Source organism: Poecilia mexicana, unplaced genomic scaffold (assembly GCF_051168715.1).
Source record: "Poecilia mexicana isolate PSO_F unplaced genomic scaffold, ASM5116871v1 scaffold_12, whole genome shotgun sequence".
NCBI lineage: Eukaryota > Metazoa > Chordata > Actinopteri > Cyprinodontiformes > Poeciliidae > Poecilia > Poecilia mexicana.
This window is the reverse complement of record NW_028263381.1, coordinates 15661993-15683925: the sequence shown is the minus strand read 5'-3', so window position 1 is coordinate 15683925 and position 21933 is coordinate 15661993. Positions and strand designations below refer to the sequence as shown.

Sequence of the window (21933 nt, the reverse complement as noted above, 5' to 3'; positions counted from 1 at the left end):
GCTGGGACTCTAAGAACAAAGATAATAATATAAAATAGCTCTGATGCAGGCGTCTAAAAATAGCAGCAATAGGAAAGTAAGACCTTATTGGAATTGAAACAGTGGGTACCTTGATTTTATTTATGTATGAAGAACACTAGAACAGTGCCTTTCCAACAGAACAAAATAAACTTCTCTGGTTCAAACTTTGACCTATTTAAAGTAATAGCAGCACCCAATGACTAAACTATTTCTGACAATATTGTTTTGCAACACAGCTTATTAAGGCTGGAAAAAAAAACCCCATCAAAGTAGGCAACAGGTTATTTTGCTTTGCTGTTTGAAAACAAAAAGTGAAATATTTCAACATTGTCCTATATTAAGGCTACCAATCTTATAATCTCTAAGACAATAAAAGACGATTTTAGACATAAACACTGCAGTATGTAGCATTGATTTTCAATATTGGTAAAATCTGTCACAGTTTTCCTGCACGATGCTTTGATTTTCCACTGTTAGAACATTGAACAGCACACACACGCGCATGATTGACAGTGCTAAGACTGTCCTCCTGGCTCTGATTGGTCGTTTCCGACCAGGAGCAATGTATTCATGCAGACAGGAGTAAAACCTCAGGGAAAAGGAGCTCAGATTTTTTTTCTCAGATTATCAAGGGACAGAGGTGAGTAATTTTTCTTAGGGTCGTGTCTTGCGTGATTTAGATGTGCACTCCTGATACAAAACCTCTGATTCAGATGGTTTAATCATCTCTTCATTCAAATTCTGTAGCAGCCATCAATCACTGATTCATTGAAATTAAAAGTGTTCTCCCAAAAAACCCCTAGGAAGGATAACACTTGCTAATAGGATCTACCATCGCTGATTTAAGACATTCATTTTTTTGAAAATTAGTTTTAAGTGAAGTCCTACATTCTGCCATTTCTGGTCAAACCAACAATGCTAAAACTAGCAATTCTCTTGTTTTTGCACAACCACTGATAAACAAATTCACAGACAGTACATTCTTGTTTCCCTATTACTGCAATACTGGTCCAGACTCCTTCAACAACTGTTTCATATTGTGTTAAATTTGAAATAATGCCGTTTGAATCAATAGTTTACTTCAAATATAACAGTGTATATTCCTCTTAGTCATTAAATGTTCCCATGCATATTTCATTTTCTGTTTTATTTATTTTTATTTTTTTAACTGAAGCTTCCAATACTGAAAATAAAGAGACTGTTGTGTTTTCCAGGAGTTGATGCAGATTTTAGTGTTTGTGCTAGTTCGGTCATAGTAAATATTTTTTGTTCTTCAGTGAATTTTTAAAAAAAATTCAATATATCTTAAAGTGCATTCCTTTTGAAACACTATGTATAGAATACATAATCTCTAGTACTGTGTATTGCAGTGCATTCTCCAGAAAAAGTTCTGCATTCTGTTAATAAAGTTAAATAGCTCACTAATTTTAAGGTGAGCCAATTTCACAGTGGTAATGGTATATAATTTACAATGCGCCTCAGGCTGCTTCCCAGTAATTGGTAATGAGTAAATAATTCCATAGCAACTCTTTATACCACCAAGTTTTTTGTTAACTCTCTCCATATACATAGTGAATCTATTTGTGCAAAAAAATTGAAAGGCCGTTTCAGATTAAATGTATAGTTTCTGTACTCTTATATTTGCAAAATATGTTTTGGTTTCTTCCTGAATGAATGACCTCATCCCTGACAAATCTCTCTATGGAAAGCTCTCCCTACCAGTGGATCCCAACCCAATTAGTGTGAAAGCATTGATTTCAGTCTATGATGCAGGCTGTCCCCTGTGCTACCCCATTCCTTCAGGCTATAGATCAATACAAACAATCACTGATTACTTGCATATAATGAGCAAGAATTTACTTGTGGCTCCAAGCAGAAGCTGTAAAACAGCGATATGTAACATCTTCTACATTTCAGTTGGATTTTTTATATATATATATATATATATATATATATATATATATATATATATATATATATATACAGTCCAGCACTTAACAGCAGGGTGCAAGATGCTGGCAGGGAAAGCGTACATGGAACGACATAACCAAGTGGCGGGCATAGTGTACAGGAACATCTGTGCCGAATATGGACTGGAAGCCCCGAGGTCAAAGTGGGGAACACCCCCAAAGGTGGTGGAGAATGACCGAGCTAAGATCCTGTGGGACTTCCAGATCCAGACAGACAAGATGGTAATGGCGAACCAACCGGACATTGTGGTGGTGGATAAAGAACAGAGGAAAGCCGTTGTGGTGGATGTAGCAATACCAAGTGACCACAACATCAGGAAAAAGGAGCACGAGAAACTGGAGAAATACCAGGGCCTCAGAGAGGAACTGGAGAAGGCCTGGAAGGTGAAGACCACAGTGGTGCCTGTGGTCATCGGGGCCCTCGGGGCAGTCACCCCCAAACTGGAGCAGTGGCTCAAACAGATCCCAGGAACAACATCAGACATCTCAGTCCAGAAATGTGCAGTTCTAGGCACAGCCAAGATACTGCGCAGAACCCTCAAGCTCCCAGGCCTCTGGTAGAGGACCCGAGCTCAGAGGATGAAAAAGAGAGACAGAGAGAGACCACCCGCAGAGGGTGAGAAGGGAATTTTTTTTATTTTTATATATATATATATATATATATATACATATATATATATATATATATATATATATATATATATATATATATATATATATATATATATATATATATATATAAAAAATAAAATTCCCCTCTCACCCTCCGTGGGTGGTCTCTTTCATCCTCTGAGCTCGGGTCCTCTACCAGAGGCCTGGGAGCTTGAGGGTTCTGCGCAGTATCTTGGCTGTGCCTAGAACTGCACATTTCTGGACTGAGATGTCTGATGTTGTTCCTGGGATCTGTTTGAGCCACTGCTCCAGTTTGGGGGTGACTGCCCCGAGGGCCCCGATGACCACAGGCACCACTGTGGTCTTCACCTTCCAGGCCTTCTCCAGTTCCTCTCTGAGGCCCTGGTATTTCTCCAGTTTCTCATGCTCCTTTTTCCTGATGTTGTGGTCACTTGGTATTGCTACATCCACCACAACGGCTTTCCTCTGTTCTTTATCCACCACCACAATGTCCGGTTGGTTCGCCATTACCATCTTGTCTGTCTGGATCTGGAAGTCCCACAGGATCTTAGCTCGGTCATTCTCCACCACCTTTGGGGGTGTCCCCCATTTTGGCCTCGGGGCTTCCAGTCCATATTCTGCACAGATGTTCCTGTACACTATGCCCGCCACTTGGTTATGTCGTTCCATGTACGCTTTCCCTGCCAGCATCTTGCACCCTGCTGTTATGTGCTGGACTGTCTCAGAGGCCTCCTTGCACAACCTACACCTTGGGTCTTGTCTGGTGTGGTAGATCTGAGCTTCTATTGCTCTGGTGTTTAGGGCCTGTTCCTGGGCGGCCAGGATGAGGGCCTCCGTGCTGTCCTTGAGTCCAGCTTTCTCCAGCCATTGGTAGGATTTCCTGATATCAGCCACTTCAGTTATTTGTCGGTGGTACATCCCATGCAGGGGCTTGTTTTCCCATGATGGTTCCTCCAGCACCTCGTCCTCTGTTCCCCATTGCCTGAGACATTCGCTGAGCACATCGTCCGTTGAGGCTTTGTCCTTGATGTATTTATGGATCTTGGATGTTTCATCCTGGACAGTGGCTCTCACACTCACTAGTCCTCTGCCTCCTTCCTTACGGCTCGTGTACAGTCTCAGGGTGCTGGATTTGGGGTGGAACCCTCCATGCATGGTTAGTAGCTTCCGAGTCTTAACATCCGTGGCCTTCATCTCTTCCATTGGCCAGCTAATTATTCCGGCAGGGTATCTGATTACTGGTAAGGCATAGCTGTTTATTGCACGGATCTTGTTCTTGCCATTGAGCTGGCTTCTCAGGACTTGCCTTATTCGTTGGAGGTATTTGGCTGTGGCTCCTTTCCTTGTGACCTCATCGAGGTTGCCATTTGCTTGTGGTATTCCCAGGTACTTGTAGCTGTGCTCTATGTCTGCTATCGTTCCCTCTGGGAGTGAGACCCCTTCTGTGCGGACGACCTTCCCTCTCTTTGTAACCATCCGGCCACACTTCTCTAGTCCGAATGACATCCCAATGTCAGTGCTGTAGATCCTGGTGGTGTGGATCAGTGAGTCGATGTCTCGCTCGCTCTTGGCGTACAGCTTGATGTCATCCATGTAGAGGAGGTGACTGATTGTGGCCCCATTCTTAAGTCGGTATCCGTAGCCAGTCTTGTTGATGATTTGGCTGAGGGGGTTCAGGCCTATGCAGAACAGCAGTGGGGACAGAGCATCTCCTTGGTATATGCCACATTTGATGGACACTTGTGCAAGTGGTTTGCAGTTGGCTTCAAGGGTGGTTTTCCACAGCCCCATCGAGTTTGCAATGAAGGCTCTTAGAGTCCTATTGATGTTGTACATCTCTAAGCATTCAATGATCCAGGTGTGTGGCGACTGTGTGGTCTACAAGGAGTTGGTGTTTGGCTCCTCTACTATTTATGCCGATGCCCTTCTGTGCCGTGCTCATGTATTTATCCATGTGTCCGCTTATCTTAGCCGCTATGATGCCTGACATGAGCTTCCATGTTGTAGAGAGACAGGTTATTGGCCGATAGTTGGATGGGACTGAACCCTTTGAGGGGTCCTTCTGGATCAGGATTGTACGCCCTTCAGTTAACCTGGTTCAGTTGAGCTGCCAGTCGCTCATGGAGGGCAGTGAGTTTCTTTAGCCAGTAGGCATGGATCATGTCAGGCCCTGGTGCTGTCCAGTTTTTCATACCCGAGACTCTTTCTTGGACATCTGCCACAGTGATGGTTACCGGGGCTTGTTCAGGGAGGTTGCTGTGGTCCTCTCGTAGAGAGGTTAGCCACTGTGCCTTGCTGTTGTGGGACGCCTCCCTTTCCCATATGCCTTTCCAGTATTGTTCAGTCTCCAGCCTTGGTGGGTCTGCTCTGTTGTTAGTACCCTGCCATTGAGAGTACACTTTAGCTGGTTGGGTGGAGAAGAGCCGGTTGATCCTCCTGGCTTCATTCTCTCTTGTGTATCTCTTTAGGCGGCTGGCCAAGGATTGGAGCCTTTGTTTGGCAGTTTCGAGTGCTTCAGGTATGGGCATCTGGCTGTACTTCTTGGGTACTGATCTTTTCATTGCACCCCTTAGGAGCTCTGACAGCTGGCTCACTTCCCTCCTTGTTATCTTGATCTTAGCCTCTAACCGTCTTTTCCATGATGGATATTGGGTCTCATGGTTGCTCTTATAGCCGAGCATTTCAAGGATCACTGATGCTGAGTTGTATATCAGCTCATTGGTTTCTGTTATGGTGTTGGTAGGGATTGTTCTCAATGCTGCATTCACATCTTCAATGAGACTTTCTGATGGTACTTCACTCAGCCGTTGTAATTGGCGTCGGGGTTGCCTGGTGTTCATTCGGGCCACGATTCTCTCTCTCAGGTCAGTTGCTGTCTCGTTCAGCTTTGATAGTTCGTTCATTACTGGGGCTGCATACCCAGTCTCGGGGTGGGGAGTAGTTAACTCCCCCCTTACCTTTGGGCTCCTCCCTTATGCCGTAGCATTTGTGTTGTACCTCGTCAATCTCAAGTTGTGATAGCAGTTACCGTTTGCGGATGTTGGAGCACTGAGCTACTAGTTGTTTGGCAGTCATTGTAGACTGTGGGTGTCGAAGTAACCATTCCACCCTCAGTCTTTGCATGTAACCCCTCTGACTAGGGTTACTTGAGTAGTAGCATTCCAACAGATCCATGTTTTCGTCTCTCGCCCATTTCCGTCTTGTTCCAGTAGCCCATTTTTCATCAAGGTGCTCTGGTTCCCCAGCACCTGACGCAGACCTTGTTTGGCCGGGCGACGTCTGAGCCGGCATGTCATGCTTATCAGTGTCTCTCATTGTATGAGGTAGGCTATATAGCTCCAAGGGTCTTGCCTAGGGACCCACACTGCATAGCTCAATTGCACTGTTGTAACTTGCCCCAACCTGGATTCGAACCCCGGTCTCCCAGGTGGTAGACTGGTGTCTTACCCACTGAGCTATACAGTCAGCTCTATATATATATATATATATATATATATATATATATATATATATATATATATATATATATATATATATATATATATATATATATATATATATATATATATATATATATATATATATATATATATATATATATATATATATATATATATATATATATATATATATATATATATATATATATATATATATATATATAACACATCCTAGATCTGAATGAATGAAATATTCTCATTGAATACTTTGATCTGTACAAAGTTGAATGTGCTGACAACAAAATCACACAAAAATCATCAATGGAAATCAAATTTATTAACCAATGGAGGCCTGGATTTGGAGCCACACACAAAATTAAAGTGAAATGTTCCCTTTATTTTTTTGAGCAGTATATATTATGAATCTAGTGTCAAGCCCTTGCTAAAGAAAAAGTACAAACATTTTGAACCAGATATATTTAAAAAATGCTTGTCCTTGATATCTGTCATTGTGGGTTTTACTGTTGCACAAAGAGTTGATATAAGAAATTCTTCATCTTTTACATTTTAGTATTAAAATGAATTATTATGAATTATGGCTCCACTGTTCACTGGGACCTTCAGTAGTTCGTAAATGAATCTGCAGTCAACACCATCAGTACGTGTGCAACAGTAATGTTTGCTAAGGTCTTGAAAGAGCTCAGTGGTTTTGCACATCATGAGATATTATGTGACAAGCTCCTTTCTACAAGCTATCAGTTAGGATTTACACCGTTGATATTAATTTGCCTGATAGATATCAGCTGGTGTCCAGACTGTGCCTTTTTGCATTTTTTTTCTGTCATTCAATTTTATTACAAATAACTGGAATTGAATTATTTGCATGTGTAGACTAACATCTGGTGTCGCCAGTTCTACCTTCAGAAATGTATCTTATTGTAAAACTGATGATCTTTTCAATCCTTATTTTACACCATAAATATACACTAATTTTTACCACATACACCCATATATTCACTAAAAAGTGTTTAGTTAAAATATGACTAAGGAGCAGAAATGGAATGTAAAGGGGGAAATATAGTTTTACTGCACTACAAATCCATTTTTATGTGGGTTGACATGTTATAATTTTATCAAAATCTTTTTCAATTGTCTGTCATCGCCTTCTTCATATAAGTACTTATTAATATTCACAACTCATTCCACCAAAGTTATGCCTAAATTGTAAAAGCTGTTGCTGACTTAAACTCTTATGTCCCACAGTTAAATCCAATTTCTTACTTTTATCCCTCCTTCCAAACTTAAATCATCCTTTTGATCCTTCATTTGAAGATACAAAGAATGGTTTGAGTTTTCCAAAATATGACCCTTCTTTAAGAAGTCAAGATGCCATCAATTGTTACAGTTTCGTTTTTTAACTAAACAGATCCAAGATGTTTTCTTGGGGCTTTTATATCATGTTTAATAAAAAGGATATGCAACAAAAAAATTGCCATGACAAAAGCAACACTATTTTATAATAGAAAAAAGGAGCATATCATTTGGAAAAGAGACAGAGTCTGAAGAGCATTGGACTGAGGAAAAGGGAGACATAATGAGAAGGAGAGATCAAAAACCTTGAGGGATTTGAAAAGAAGAATGAATCACATCTCTGTGGGAAAGACATCTGTGCCCAAAAATCACACACAGACAGCAGAAATAAATTTATGTGAACAATGAATAACAAAAAAAAAAGTAAACAGATGAAGAGGAAGAAAGGCTAAAATGTACGAGAGCAGGAAAGGAATATGAAATGTGGCAGCGACAGACTTCTGAGAGTCTGAAAGAAAAACCTAGCAGGTGTGAATGTAGCTTCAGACTGCAGATCAAAGAGCAGATGCCCTCACACTCACACACACACACACACAAAAAAAAACACTTTTCCTCACAGACCATCTATCTTGAAGGCAAATTAATCATGTAAGCCCTGTATGGCCACAGAATCGCTCTTTTTTAAAGACTTTTTGGAACTAGTGGCCTTTATTGAACATTAAGTGGACAGGAAGTAAGATGGAGAGACATTCAACAAAACGGCCTGGGACTGGCAATCAAACCCAAAACAACCATGTCAAGGACTAAAGCCTCTGCACATGGTGTTCTACCAACTGAGCAACCTTGCACTTCACTTTATTTAGAAATTTTTGTAATTCCTAATTTTCCTAGTTTAATGATGTTTCATTGCCTTGATTGTAAAGTAACCCTCATTTGTCAGGATCAGTGGTGAGTAGAGTATCGAAGCATTGTAAGATCAGCACTGCTTCAAAATGTTTACTCAAACAAAAATAAAAGTTTCTTTCTAAGAAGTGATTTAAGTATGAGTGGGGAAAAAAAGGAGGAGTTGGTAAAAAAGGCTACTCAACTACCGAGTGAGAACATTGGATTTATGATTTAAAAATCAGTCGGACCAAAAATATAATATTATGTGCAAAATATGGGATTTTAAAAGATGAAATTAAAAAAGGAATACAAATAAATCACATTATCACAAAATAAATTAAGGCACAACAAACAATTTTCAATTTTTTCTTAAATAAAAGGCTTACTTTAATATCTACTGCTCAAAAAAATAAAGGGAACATTTCACTTTAATTTTTATGTGTGGCTCCAAATCCAGGCTAGTTGGTAATATAGATATTGTTAACAGGATAAAGTACTTACACTAGCAAAACACACTGTTTACTGCATCTTTTTCAGCTTCACAAACAAGTCTAGAGGACCGGACAGACGGACGGACGGGTTGAGTTGAGCTCTCTTGGAGTTTTGAAAGGAACAGCCACAGTTAAATTCTTACAGACATCATAGAACTAAAAATGCTGAGGAGAAAGAATTAATGAAAAAAAAGTCATTTGAGTTCAGAGTAAAAGTAAATTTAACTTTGCTTTCAGATCAATGACAATTTTTCATCATCTTCCTCCTCTATTAACGACACCCTCGTGGCTTATTAACTTTGAGTACTGCAGCAGTTAACCTGCAATGTTTCATCAGACAGTGGACCTTTGAGCACTCTAATTGGTCAGCAAGTGAACCCCTAACAAACTCTTACAATGATGTAATGTTGCATCTCACACATAACGTAGAAATAAGGAATGAAATTTATATGGAAAAACATCCATTTTTCACATGTTTGCAAAAGACACATTATACACTCACATTTAATTTAATCAGTTGAAGCAGCTGCTGGCTTCTATCTTTGAGCCGTTTTAGGTGTGACTATAGCACCGCATGTCGAGCTTTATATTTAGGAATAATTCACCAGCTCAAATGTCACAGGTTCGCTTTTCAACTTTCCTGAAAACTGTTCTGAAAACATTCATTTTTCACAGCTTGACTATTAATGAAATACAAGCTGACAAGCAAAGTTGTCAACTGACAGTTTGAAGCAGTTTGAGAAGTGTCGCAAGGTTGACTTATCAAGGAAATATTCCTCTGAAAGGTATACATTATTTCTACAGTTTTATTCTATTTATGAGCTTACAAAGATTATTTTTTTATGTTCTTAAAAGCTGATGAGAAAAATATCTTGATTTGTTGTTGCTTTATGATCTGTTTCCTCCTTAGTCTATTTGATTTATTTCCACTTTCACTGGCTGTTATGAGACATGAGATATAACTCAAAGCAATACACAAAAATCTTAACTTTAAAAACACTTGTGCGTGTGTGTATACCACTACAGGCCCTGTGATTCATGGATTATGCTCGTAATCACAAAGATATATGTGTTTGTCTGTCCTTATTATTGTCTAAAAATAATGAGACAGCTGCCTCTCTAAAACTGAACTCCAGTTAACACCTTTAAATCCAATGTTAAATTGTTTCTTAAATAAAAGGCCTGCGACGCAATAAAAGTGGATTAGCCCCCCAACTATGCATGCTGCAATGAGAATTCAGAGGCTGAATCATAATCATTAGGGAGCTGGGTGAGCAAAATCTTTATGCTAATGTTTTTAGCAGAGAGAGTTGAGGGCAGACAGAGAAATGTAATGACTTTTAACAGAACAGGGGGCAGGAGGAGAGGAAGCGCAAGTCTGATGAAGTCAAGCCAGTTATAGAGAACTTAGTGAATCCCAGAGGACATTGCTCTCAATACTCAACTCTAAAATACACATTTCAACAATTTATCAAGCATCATGCCAAATCTGATTGTAAACTGAGAATCAACTGTAATAAGAGATTAAATAATACAAGATATGTGGCTTGGAATACAATTTTATTATACACAGGACAAGATGAAGCCTTATCCATCTGTCTGTTTACTAATCTACCAGCTACATCTATCTTTTCCAGCTTTGAAGTAATAGGTGAACATACAGGAGCTTTACATGGGAGAAAATCCCAAGGGCTGGAGGGAGAGGAATCACATGTATTAATGCAAACATGGGAGAAGATGAAAGGAGAGTGATGATGTGGGGGGAAGAAGGAGGGAATAAGCAGGTGGTTGCTATCACTGGATTGAAGAGATGGGCTATAAGCGAAACAGTCTGGATATTTGTCCATATGCCAGAGCTGAAAATGACAAGATGGAAATCAATACTGTGATCAGAACGAATGTTTGGTGTTCCACCTCTCCGCCTGTCCCACTCTCTGTCTCCCCTCTTACCGTGTCAAACCCATAGCTGATTTTGAGAGGTAAAGTCATTGTACATTTGATGGACAGCCCAAAACATCTCTCAGAGACACACCGTATCCACTCTGGATTCTCCACACTCAGAGTCTCAGACTTTGAAGTGTGTTCCAGATAACGCCGTCAGGCCTCAGGACTTTACTGCTGTCAAGTCATTAAGAACATGTTTACTCCATCCTCTGTATGAGTTCACACATTTGCACACTGTCTTGATAAACCTGTGGATACGTAGAGTGGTTAGCTAAAGTTTTAGTTTCCTCAGAGCTATTTTTTTTTTTTTTTTACTATTTTCTTAGAAAGTAAGACAAACCAAACAAAGCTTTTTAAATTTTAAATGTTTTCCATTAATTTAGGCTTTACAAAGTGTACTGCTTCTATGGAGCATAAAAGCTTCAGAGGGTATGAAATCACCTTTCCTTTTCTGACACTGATGAAGCTTCAAAACAGCGTGCGCTGTCCCGCTCCTTCTTTTTATACCATCTAAGCTCTCATGAACCCACAATCAGACGCTGCAGCTGTGACATCTGTAAAGTCAATCTGGTTTAGTGATGAGGGCCTGAGGATGGAGATTAGGCCTCTGACACTTCGGGCTGGTTAATAAAAGCCTGGTACACCAGTCATTACAGCAGGAATGGCTGGTTTCACACTTTTGCATCATCAAGACAATAGTCTGCTCTCTTTGCGGCTGTACAGTTTGACCTCTGAAATCTCTGCAGCCTCTGTGTTTGAGTGTCTATAGGTATGCATATAAAAGCAGATTTTCTTTGTGTCCTTTCATAATTTCTGACCTTTCATAGTTTTTTTTTTTTAACAACCTAATGATAAAGACATGCTACATGATTGCAAAATAGTGTGTGTTTTCTAATGGAAGTGAATTTTTCCCTAGAAGTATTACCTTCTCTATTAGGTTTGCAGAATGGGGATTTTTACTGTTGTGTTTTTCTCTGTGTGTTTTGATCTAGGAGGATAATGGAAAACAAAGAGCATATCAACATTTTTGATGGGTATTCATGTCATTCTGTCACAGGAGTTAGACGGAAACTCAGAACAAGGCTGACAGCATCGAGCTGCACAAAGCACCGTGCTCTTTGTGTCCTTGTCATTCAGGTATTACTCATCCTGCAGAAACCTCTTTAAATATTTACCTTAAGCGGATTTGTCGTCTCAAGAGGAGTGGGAATCACATTGCTACATTAGGAAACACATTTCAAAAATAACAAGGTAGGGTAGCATGTTGTTGTGGGGAATGTAACATCTAACATGTTACAAAAGGGTACAATTTGAGAAAGTCATCAAGAAGGTAATGCACTTCAGTCTGAAGTCATTAAGACACGACAAGCCAAGCTCATGTCTCTTTTGTTATTTAATAGCTGAAGGCTTTGGGGAGTCCAAAACAGGTTGGTTTCACTTTACCGTCACCTGTCACTGATAACAGATAGTCACACCTAGTGCACTTCCACACTCCTTCTGTGGATGCTGTATCATTTTATGGTTGACCTAAGAAGAATATTTTTTTTACATCTTGCACTTGGGCTTTTTCAGATGAATGAAAATGTTTTCTACATCATAACTAGGAATGGGCACAGCATGAGAATCTCACAGTATGATAACCTTGAGTAAAATCTCATTGTGTCATGTTATTAACGCGAACATTTAAATATGATCCCATTGCTTTTAAAACAAAAAAAAGCAATACTACAATAGCGTAGTGTAGTATTTCACACTTAATGTTGTCTGACACTTATTCACAGTATTTATTTTAATTATTGACATTGCAGCTGAAAGTATTGACAGTCTATTGTTTCATCTGCTCGTGACAATGTCATCTTACAAGCAAATCAACAACGTGACAATGTGACAACGTTGATTTGCAAATAAATCAAATCAGAGGTCAATGAGTTAGTTTAAAAGCTCTTTTAAAGAAATGTACACGGTGGAATACTAAAGCAAAAAGAAAAATGTTTAATGTTTACCAATTTACCATAAAGCAAAAAAAAAAAAAAAAAAAAAGAATAAACAACTGTTGAAATTATTACAAGAGTTTATATAAATATTTAGTAGAATGTCAGTTTTTCTGGCACTGGTGTCCTTTATTTGCAGAGGATCAGACAAGAAATGAGTAGCAAGACAAGGGAGGAAGACATGAAAAAAAATGTTAGTAGGGAATTGAACCCCAAACTGCTGTGTTGAGAACTAACAGCCTCTGAATATGGGGCTACATCTACACCACAAACCACCCCAAATCTACTTTTTAAATACATTTTGGTGCCGCCCATGGGTACAGGTAGAAAATCAACCACAGCTTCTGCCCGCCCATTACCCGCCCAATTTGCTGCCTACATGAGGATGTGAGGAACACGCTGCCAATGGAGACACACCCAACTTGGTTAGAACCGAACCAGGCATTAACTGGTTACTAACACTGGAGGAGGGGCTAATGAGCAGTTTCCAGGAAGTAAGTGATCTCCATAATGACCCTAGGGATCAGGATACAAAAAACTGGAGTCCAGACCGCCGTCATCAACGATGAATCCAGTTTGTCATAGGTGACAATAGAGGCGAGAGTCAGAACTACAGGAAGCAAAGAAGACAAATAGATTGACACTGAGCAAAATGATCTGGTGATTGTCCTAGGGAGTCAACTGTCTTTCAGCTCCTCTTGATGAGCATTAACGAGTCGCAGGTGAGAAACCCACATCTGCTGGAGACAAGAAGGGAAGAAACACTGAAACAACCTGCGCACAGATTAGTGGATATTACCACCATGGTTTAAAATTGGTTTTTAAACCAAAGTCCATCTCAAGATCCTCACAAATCCATCACATTTACACTGTGGGTAGATGGACGTGTTTATGTGCGCAGCAACTTCTCAGTCTCTTATCCGAGGCTTAACAACAAGCAGCCTTTCCTAAAGTAAACACATTTATGATCTCAGAGGAAATCAATCTTCTTTACACAATACCAGTATTGTGGAGGTGTCGTGTCATCATCTGCTCATTTGGCATGATACTAATTTGACAGCTTTTGTCCTCACCTTCCACGCAACGGAAAAAAAAAAGACCACAGGAAAAACGTATTGTTGTTCACAGAGCTCCTCCAAAACATGATTTTTCCGTCGACCGTAGTAATAAAGGTGCACAGTGTGGGCTGGGTACATTTCTCTCCTAATCTATAGTCCACTGCAGAAGCCCATCCATCACTCTCCAACAAAAGAGATGTCCTCCACTCCAGAGACAGCTGCTCAGCCACAGTGCTACAACAACACATGTGCCTCTGCATCAGTCAGTTTGAGTCCATAAAGGAATGGGTTGGCTTGCTCAGTTGTTTGTTTATATTGAGATCATGTTGAACATTAACTACTACATTTAGATTTATTTAATTTTAAGTAGTCAGCGCTGTGTGAGTGAGTTTCTGGATGCAGAGTGCCTCGCAAACTTGTTCACATCCTTCCAAACATTTTTGTATTTTGCTGCAAACTTTAATATCTATAATTGTTATTATTATTTTATGATAGATCATATTGAATGATTGTAAAACAGGAAGGAAAAAAGCACACAGTTTTTTTCTGTTTTTTTTTACAAATGGAAATCTGAAAAATGTACACAACCCCCTTTACTCTGACAACTTTAAATACAATCCTGTGCAACAAATTGCTTTCAGAAGTCACCTATTGCATAAATATGATCCACAGCTGTCAGTGAGATGACTATAGACTACTAGTTGTGCCATGATGCAAAGGTGGCAGGAAGAAAATTATTTTTGGAAAGAAAAAAAAAGACATAATAAATTTCATGTACCATTTGCCACCAGCTGTAGAATCACAGAAATAAATCTAATTGGGAATCAGTCTCAAGATTTAAAAAATTGGTCCTTCCAGACACTAAGCATTATGTCTAATTGAACCTGATCTGTTTTGCAAATTGAAAATGGGTGAGAATTTCACTGCATAAGTCAACAGCTGCCAGAGTCACACTTTAAAAGTCGTTCAGTTGTAACTGCAGCAAAAGGCGATTCTATGAAGTATTTATTCGGAGGGTGGGGGGGGGGGCTGAAGACGGGTATTTGTAATAAAAAAAAAAAAGTATTTTCTTTTTGCTACACGGACACTAATATATGTCAGTCTATCACATAAAATCAAAAGTAATATGAATAAATCTCTACGTTTATTCAGAGTTACAAACGCTTGGTCGAGTGTGATTGTCAGATTAGCATTTGTTGAACTCTTCCTGGCAGCTCTGACTGTGTAACCACAGGCAGAGCAGTCGGTGTGCATCCATGTGTGCGAGTCCACCTTGCTCGTATGTTCGACCCACACTGGCTCCGCCATCTGCTGCCCGTCCGAGCTCGGACCGACCCAGCGAGGCTCCACACGCACACACAAATCCCAGGGTCCTGGTTGCGGTGGCACAGCCAGGTGGCGTCGTACCAAGTGACCAACGGTTGATGCCCTCACGTTGCGTCCTCTGCTGCACCGTCCACCAACAGGAAGTCCCTCTCCATCATCCTGCATTCTGTTTTGATGTGCACGACGGCCTGATTAGCGATGGGAAATAGTGTCTGTTCGTCTGCCCTCCCGTCTGTTTCTCTGTGCCATTTGGCCTGGTTCCCCACTTTAGAGGGGAGAGCATGAGACATGATCCTCACTAAGATCAGCAGCTCATATGTGTGTGTGCGTGTGTGTGTTTTTTTTAGAAAGCGGCTCTTGAACAACTCCTTGGAGGGGGGTGTCAGATGGCAGGCGTTTGTGTTGGTGCATGGTGGGGGGATGAAGAGATGATGGATAAAGGTTAGAATAGAGGGAAACAGAAGGAGGGAACGTTGGTCTGTTCTCTGCTCTTTAGCTTTTGTTCTCAAAAACAGTAACCCCCCCACCCCCCAGGCTCCAGTAGCCAAAAAAAAAAAAAAAAAACAAGGGTTATCCTTCAGTCAGGATAAAAAGAAACCTTGTGAAGAAGCGACCAGTTTGTGATGTAAAATGCAGCATACGTTTGAGTTCTGTGGCTTCAATTTTGTAAACGTGTTTGAGATTTATATGTATGCTAGCAGAAATATTTTCTGTAGGTTTTCTGCCAGGTTTCTTACATTCAATCCAAATGGTACCCTAAAAAAACCCAATGTGCTTTTAATTCAGGCCAAAACTGTGTTAGGGGAAAAACACAGAGCCTCAATGCCAATAGCCAGGAGGCCATTTCAGCGTCTAATCTGCAAGGGCCAATTAAAAACAAGGATTTAAAATAAAAATACATACAAAAAAAAAAAAATCCTTGCTCCCCACACTGAATATCTCTTTTTTTTTTCTTTTTTTTTTTGTTCTACTTAAATATTTCATCTCAATAAAAACAATCTAGGATAGCCTCAGTAAATACAAAATGCAGTTTTCAAGTCGTGATTTTATTTACTTACAGACAAAAGCTATCCAAACCCACTGAGCCTATAGGGTGGAAAAAATAATTAACTTCTAAACCTAAAAACTTTGACCACCCTTGGTGACAATTTGCTCTCAGGTGTTTGCTTTTGCTGCACTCTTCTCTGTGTGACTGTTTTAATTTAGCCACATCTATTACAACGAGTTGTTCTGAAACGGCCAGGAATCACACTGCCACCTCCATGTTGACCTTTTTCATGGTCAGTTTTACATTAGATTAATAGGATGCAGTCCTTCCAAAAGCTACCACTCTTGACTCCTCAGGAATAAAAATTTCCTGGAAGGGGATCATTAAGATATTTCTTAAAAATTGTGAAATTGGGAATATGCTTACTCTTTGATCAGCAGTTGTTTTGGCCTTGAAACTCTCAAATAATTTGAAACTCCTGGTAAGATTCACCGCAGCTCCATGTTTTCTCCATGTGTGAATAATAATTTTAACTATAACCTTAGAAATAGCTTTTGAATCTCCTTAGGACAGATGTAACAAATAAATAATGTGTCCCATCTGTTCTTGAATACCTTTAAATAAACATGATGTGATGTTTTTTGTTATCTTTTAATCTGCTTCATGTTGTCAGTCAGTTTGCATTTAACTAATTTCTGGTCGTTACCAGTAGTAAAGGCTAGTAAAATTGAACTGAAGTAGAGCAAATTTTTAAGGGCACTACAGAGTTATGTTTTATATTTGATTTAGTCAGAAAAGTGTTTGATACACAACAAACATTTTTTTTAAATAAAAAAATTAGCTCAACACTTAAGGACAAACATCGATGAGGAATTCTGAAAGGGAATTAAATAGCATTAAATGTTCCAGGAAAAAAAAAAAAGGTTTTATGGCTTTCTGATCGTTGTGAGCTAGTTGAGTACAGCAGCATCTGCAACCCACATGAAATCTAAAAATACTCCTGCACCATTGACTGCTCTATGCCGTAGCCTCTGTAGGTAAATGAAAAACTGTGTGCACATGGTATATTGGAGTGTGCATGCTAAACTGGAGATGAGGTATGGTCTGTATTCGCTGGGCTGCTCCAGGCTGGTAATGTGCAGGAATGCTGCAATACATTACCCATATGTGTAAGTAGATTCTTTCCCCTCATGTCTGTGTTGATGTTGCATGTTGATGTAGACTGTAAGTTATGAGGTTAATGCCTGGGTTTGTAAATCTGATAATGGCAGCACTCTATTGAAATAACATTCAAAGAGGGCAGGGATAATCTGTCAGTCATGCTACTAACAGATGTGGAACAGATGTAGCCTACACTTAGCTAATATCATTATTATGATCATGTTTTACTTTTATGTTTATAATAGCTTGTTGGACTACCAACAAACCAAACAGGCAAGTAGGGGATTTTTTTTTCATATGGACTTTCTGCCCAGGACAGCATGGCGGAGGGGGTACAGTAACAAAAGAGTTATGTTAAAAATTAAAAATCTATCTATCTATCTATCTATCTATCTATCTATCTATCTATCTATCTATCTATCTATCTATCTATCTATCTATCTATCTATCTATCTATCTATCGTGCTTGTGTGCCCCCCTTTTATTGCCACCCTGAACAGTTGCCCATATAACCCATATCAAAACCCTCCACTGATCTTAGTCTATTTTTCAGCTTCTATTAAATTACATAATAATTTTTTTTTATTCATTTATTTTTTCAAACTGGAATGTCTTTGGAGATTTATGCATGAGGGAAAAACTCAAATGTTCAGTGTTGCAATTGGTATTTAGCTGAACAAGGGACGACCCGTTTTATCCAGGAAGTTTGGAAGATTCACTCGCCGAGCGGCCATCCCATCCCCGCATCGCCGTAGCGCACAGGTGCGGGGCAGTCACCTACAGCTCGCGCCGCTCCGCCAATTACAAGCAGCGAGCGCGGCCACGTGAACAAATCCCGTCGTCTAAATTGAGCGGAGAAGCAGCAGCTCGGAGTGAGCGGCATCCCTGGAAGCAACACGGAGTGGGAAGTGATATCAGCAGGCTGATCGGGAGCAGCAGTGCGCAGGTAAATTGCTTTCTTCCTCTCTCCATCTCTCCCCTGGGTTTTACACTTTGTCCTCTGAAGCTGTATTATAAAGAGCCGCTCGTTCGGCGGGATCTGGGACAGGATATGTCCAGTGCAGGATTAAATTTGTTGCCGCGTGTATAGATGGGTGATTCTCTCCTCCGATCCGCGGACAGGACAAACAGCATCATCGGCTGGCTGCTGGATCTGCACTGAAACTGCCCCCCCTTCCTGCTCCACACCATGCACTGCCTCCCTCCCTCTTGTGTCTTTGCAGGCACATGGCTATTGATAGTTGACAGAAGCCTCCTAATCCCTGGCTGATCTAGGCTGACCCGTCGCAGGCATTTTCGACAGCAGGAATGTTGCCTGAACTTAATTTGGTCCCGAGGTTTGTTCTAATTGGTGACGCCCTCTTTAGATCGATGCCGAGCACCGGAGGGGATTATTTTATGCTGCATGCAGCCAGGCAGGCAAGCAGAGGCAAGCTTTTATTGCTGAATTATTTATAACACTGTCTGGGAGAGCGTAATGATTCTGCTTGATAAAGAGGGGACGCTTTTTGCTTTGTAATCATGATTTGCTCAGTTTGTGATTAATTGTATTGCTCTTACAAAGAGGTCCCATTAGCATCAATAATTGACTAATTGCCACTCAGGACAGGCTCTAAATTTTATGTCACTGCAGTTTCTGTATTTGACAACAAAACATTTGATCACCCTGCAAGTTCAGTTAAATGATTGATTTTAATTTGATTTAAAATTACTGTTGTGAAATTGATCTCATATTTAGCTCATATAAATGACTCGGTATCTTGTTCTCTTGTGGTCTATAATCCGACATTTTAAAACGTTCAGAAATAAGATGTCATCGCGCCATGCCACCTTGTTATCCATCTTTGATCCTTTCCCCATTAAGTAAATGCAGCACTTTTTTTGCACTTGCCATTTTCAGCCCGTCTCCACCGGAATGAGTCGACCTCGTTCGCGCCTGCGCAATCTCACCATTCATCTCAAGGGAAATTCTCCCTCTCTTTTGCTTTCTGTTGTTTCCTGCAAGACAGGAGAGATCGGCAAAGCGGTGGTATGGCAGGCGGTTGTAGAATTTAATGAAGCAACGGTCCTGTCACAAATTCAACTTTTTGACATCAACATTTTCAGTCACTGTTCTTCTGCATACGCTATGATGGCAAACATTTTGTTTTCGTTAATAGTAACAATAAAAAAAAAAAACAATGAACACATCCCAAGTAGATTCAGAACAATTTTCTGGAATAGTATCGAGAAACGGCAAAACATGTTTTCTGAACCTTTTTCTTAATGGAAGTATGGAAAAGCCTGTATTTTACATATCTATTTCTCTACAGTGGTTCTCATTTTCTTTGTCCAATGTTTTGTGTTGGCAGTTATAGAGTGGTCAGTGTGTTGCTTGTCACCCAATGAGATTGGCTTCACCTCCAACCACTATCCTGATCAGGATTAAGCAGAGTTGGAAAAACTTTCCTTTGTTCCTTTGCTTTTTCGGAAAAATATTTTTGAATTGGCCTGTGTATGAATGGTGCTAAATAAATGTGCTTTGCCTGTCCTCTGGATGCACAGCTGCCTCTGAATCAGTGGAACTAAGATTTGTTTCTAATTTTCGGTCATTTTTGATGCTTTGATGCAGCATGTTCTCTTTCCTCCTTATCTCCTGACTATTTACTGTTTAGTAGTCCACTAAAGCTTAAAAAAAGAAGAAAACAAAAAACAAAGAACTTTAAAATGTGAAATTTTAAGACTTTTAATGCCCCCTCTATGAAGAAATAATACTAAGAAACCACAACTAATTGGTCTCTTGTATTAATTTAATTTTTCATTTTTTAAGTCTTACTTCAATAATAAATTATAAAGTAAGAGGTAGCACTTTTAACTTCAGCTGTATTGCGATCCCAGTTTGGATCTGCTAGATCAGGGCTACCACCTGCAGCTCCAGAGCCACAAGTGGCTTACTTACATCTTTGGCCGATAAAATCCCCCCAAAAAACACCGGCCTCGCCTTGGCTCCTCTGGAAAATTTGGTGTAGAACCTCTAGTGACGCCCCCTCGTGGTATAAATGAGGGATGTAGCCTTTCTTAGAGCGGGTGAGAATTATATAATGACTTGTCTTGCCATATTCCCCGAACTCGCTTTCGCTGCTCCGGTTGTCAAGGCGCTGTTAGTGTCGGACTTGTCCTCGTTGGGACTGGACTGCCCTGTTATTTGTCGGGCTAAGCTTTTTCTCCCCCTTTCATTACTCTGTTGGATTTGTTCTGTGTTGGACTCCCAACAACTATCTGCCAGCTCAGTAAGTTACTGTTGTTTTCGTTCTGGACGTTTTTCCTCTAATTTTCTGTCTGCACGCGCTTCTCGCTCGGAGAGAAAACATAGCTGTAAGTGCTGGAAATGTGCAATTTAGTTCATTACCGGCTTATGTCTATTAAATGTATGGAAAACCGTGAAGAATTATTTATGTGTTTTTATTTTATTGTATTTTCTTTCGCTTCTCTGTGGCAGTGTAAAAAGGGGAACTATAAGTGAAAATATGAAGTTTCCCCAATGTTCATATTGTAACAGCATTTTCTGTAACTGTTTGCATGTTTTTTGTGTGTGTGTGATTAAAGTAATAACATAAATATCGGTTGCAGGTGTTTGGCCACTTCCGCACTGTACCCCTACTGCGAGATATCTCGGCTCTTTGTTCGCCTCTATATTCTATTGAGATGTTTCAAACACCTGCCAGCTGAGGTGGCACACACACAAAAAAAAGTTATCAGTCACCTTTGTTCTGTTTTTTAATCTCGTCAGGACGTCGCTTTAGGGAACTAAAAGTAATTTCCTGAGGCTCTGAGGTTAAACCATTTCCCCACGCTGCAGCTGCAGCAGCAGTATACCCGCAGAGTTTTTTTTAGCGTGCCTGAAAAGAAGAAATGAAATGATGAAACGCTGAGCTGCACCCGCTCCTTCTCGCTGAACCAGCTTGTTTGCATACTTACACCTGAGATGTAATTGTAGTTTCCTCTTATTCCTCCAACAATTGAGCCTATCCACTAGTTAACCTCCCAGCTTTAGTGTAATGAGATCTTTCCTGCTTGATGTTTACAGTATGTGGCTGGCAACAGTTTGCTGCTGTTCTGATTCACTGGCTAATTAATGGAGCTGCTATCTGCTGTGCTCCAGCAGTCTGTGCTGGTTTACCAGGTCCTGGTCCCTGGTGATCTCCCAGCCTGACTAATGGCCCTGTTGCCTTTGGGTTATTTTTGTTTGCTCCACCCAGTTCCATGTGCTTGAGATGACCCAACAAACACACACACACATACGCACACGCAGACATACCTGCCCTAGTTGGGATAGTAATGTGGGGTGTCTTTGTTGAATAAGTCCAGCTCCTGCTTCCCTTGCCCGGATAGAGCTGATTTATGGAGTAGAAACGGGGTGTTAGGGTGTTGCTTGTTGCAGCCATATAATGCTTCTCTTGTATTGCATACAGTGGAGTTTGTCAGTGCGTTTTGAGAGAGGAAGACATGGAGTGATGCTGTTCATATTCAGACTTTACCTTGGTGTGAAAGATCTAGACTGAAGATGCACCATCTGTCAAGGATAGAAGTTGGACAAATTCTTCTTTTATTTCTTTTCTTTTTTTATACCTTTTTTAACTAGGGGCAAGTCAAATATAAATAGATTTTCATTTCTATGCCTTTCATTTAAAGCATCAAAACTAAGACTCTTCAGTTTTCAGTCCGTAAATGAATC

At 40.1% G+C, this 21933-nt stretch overlaps 1 protein-coding gene across 4 annotated transcripts in view; it reads left to right on the top strand.

Annotated features, from left to right (window-relative positions):
- Window positions 1–18068: 18068 nt before the first annotated feature.
- Window positions 18069–21933, top strand: part of strbp (spermatid perinuclear RNA binding protein) — an 86992-nt gene continuing 83127 nt past the window's right edge. For 2 of the 4 annotated variants that reach the window (XM_088011003.1, XM_014993885.2), the window contains exon 1: window positions 20322–20488. The gene's annotated coding sequence lies outside the window, so the exon portion shown is untranslated. Of the gene's footprint in view, window positions 18166–20321; window positions 20489–21933 lie in introns of those variants that run through there. The other 2 variants (XM_088011002.1, XM_088011004.1) reach the window with 2 other exon arrangements.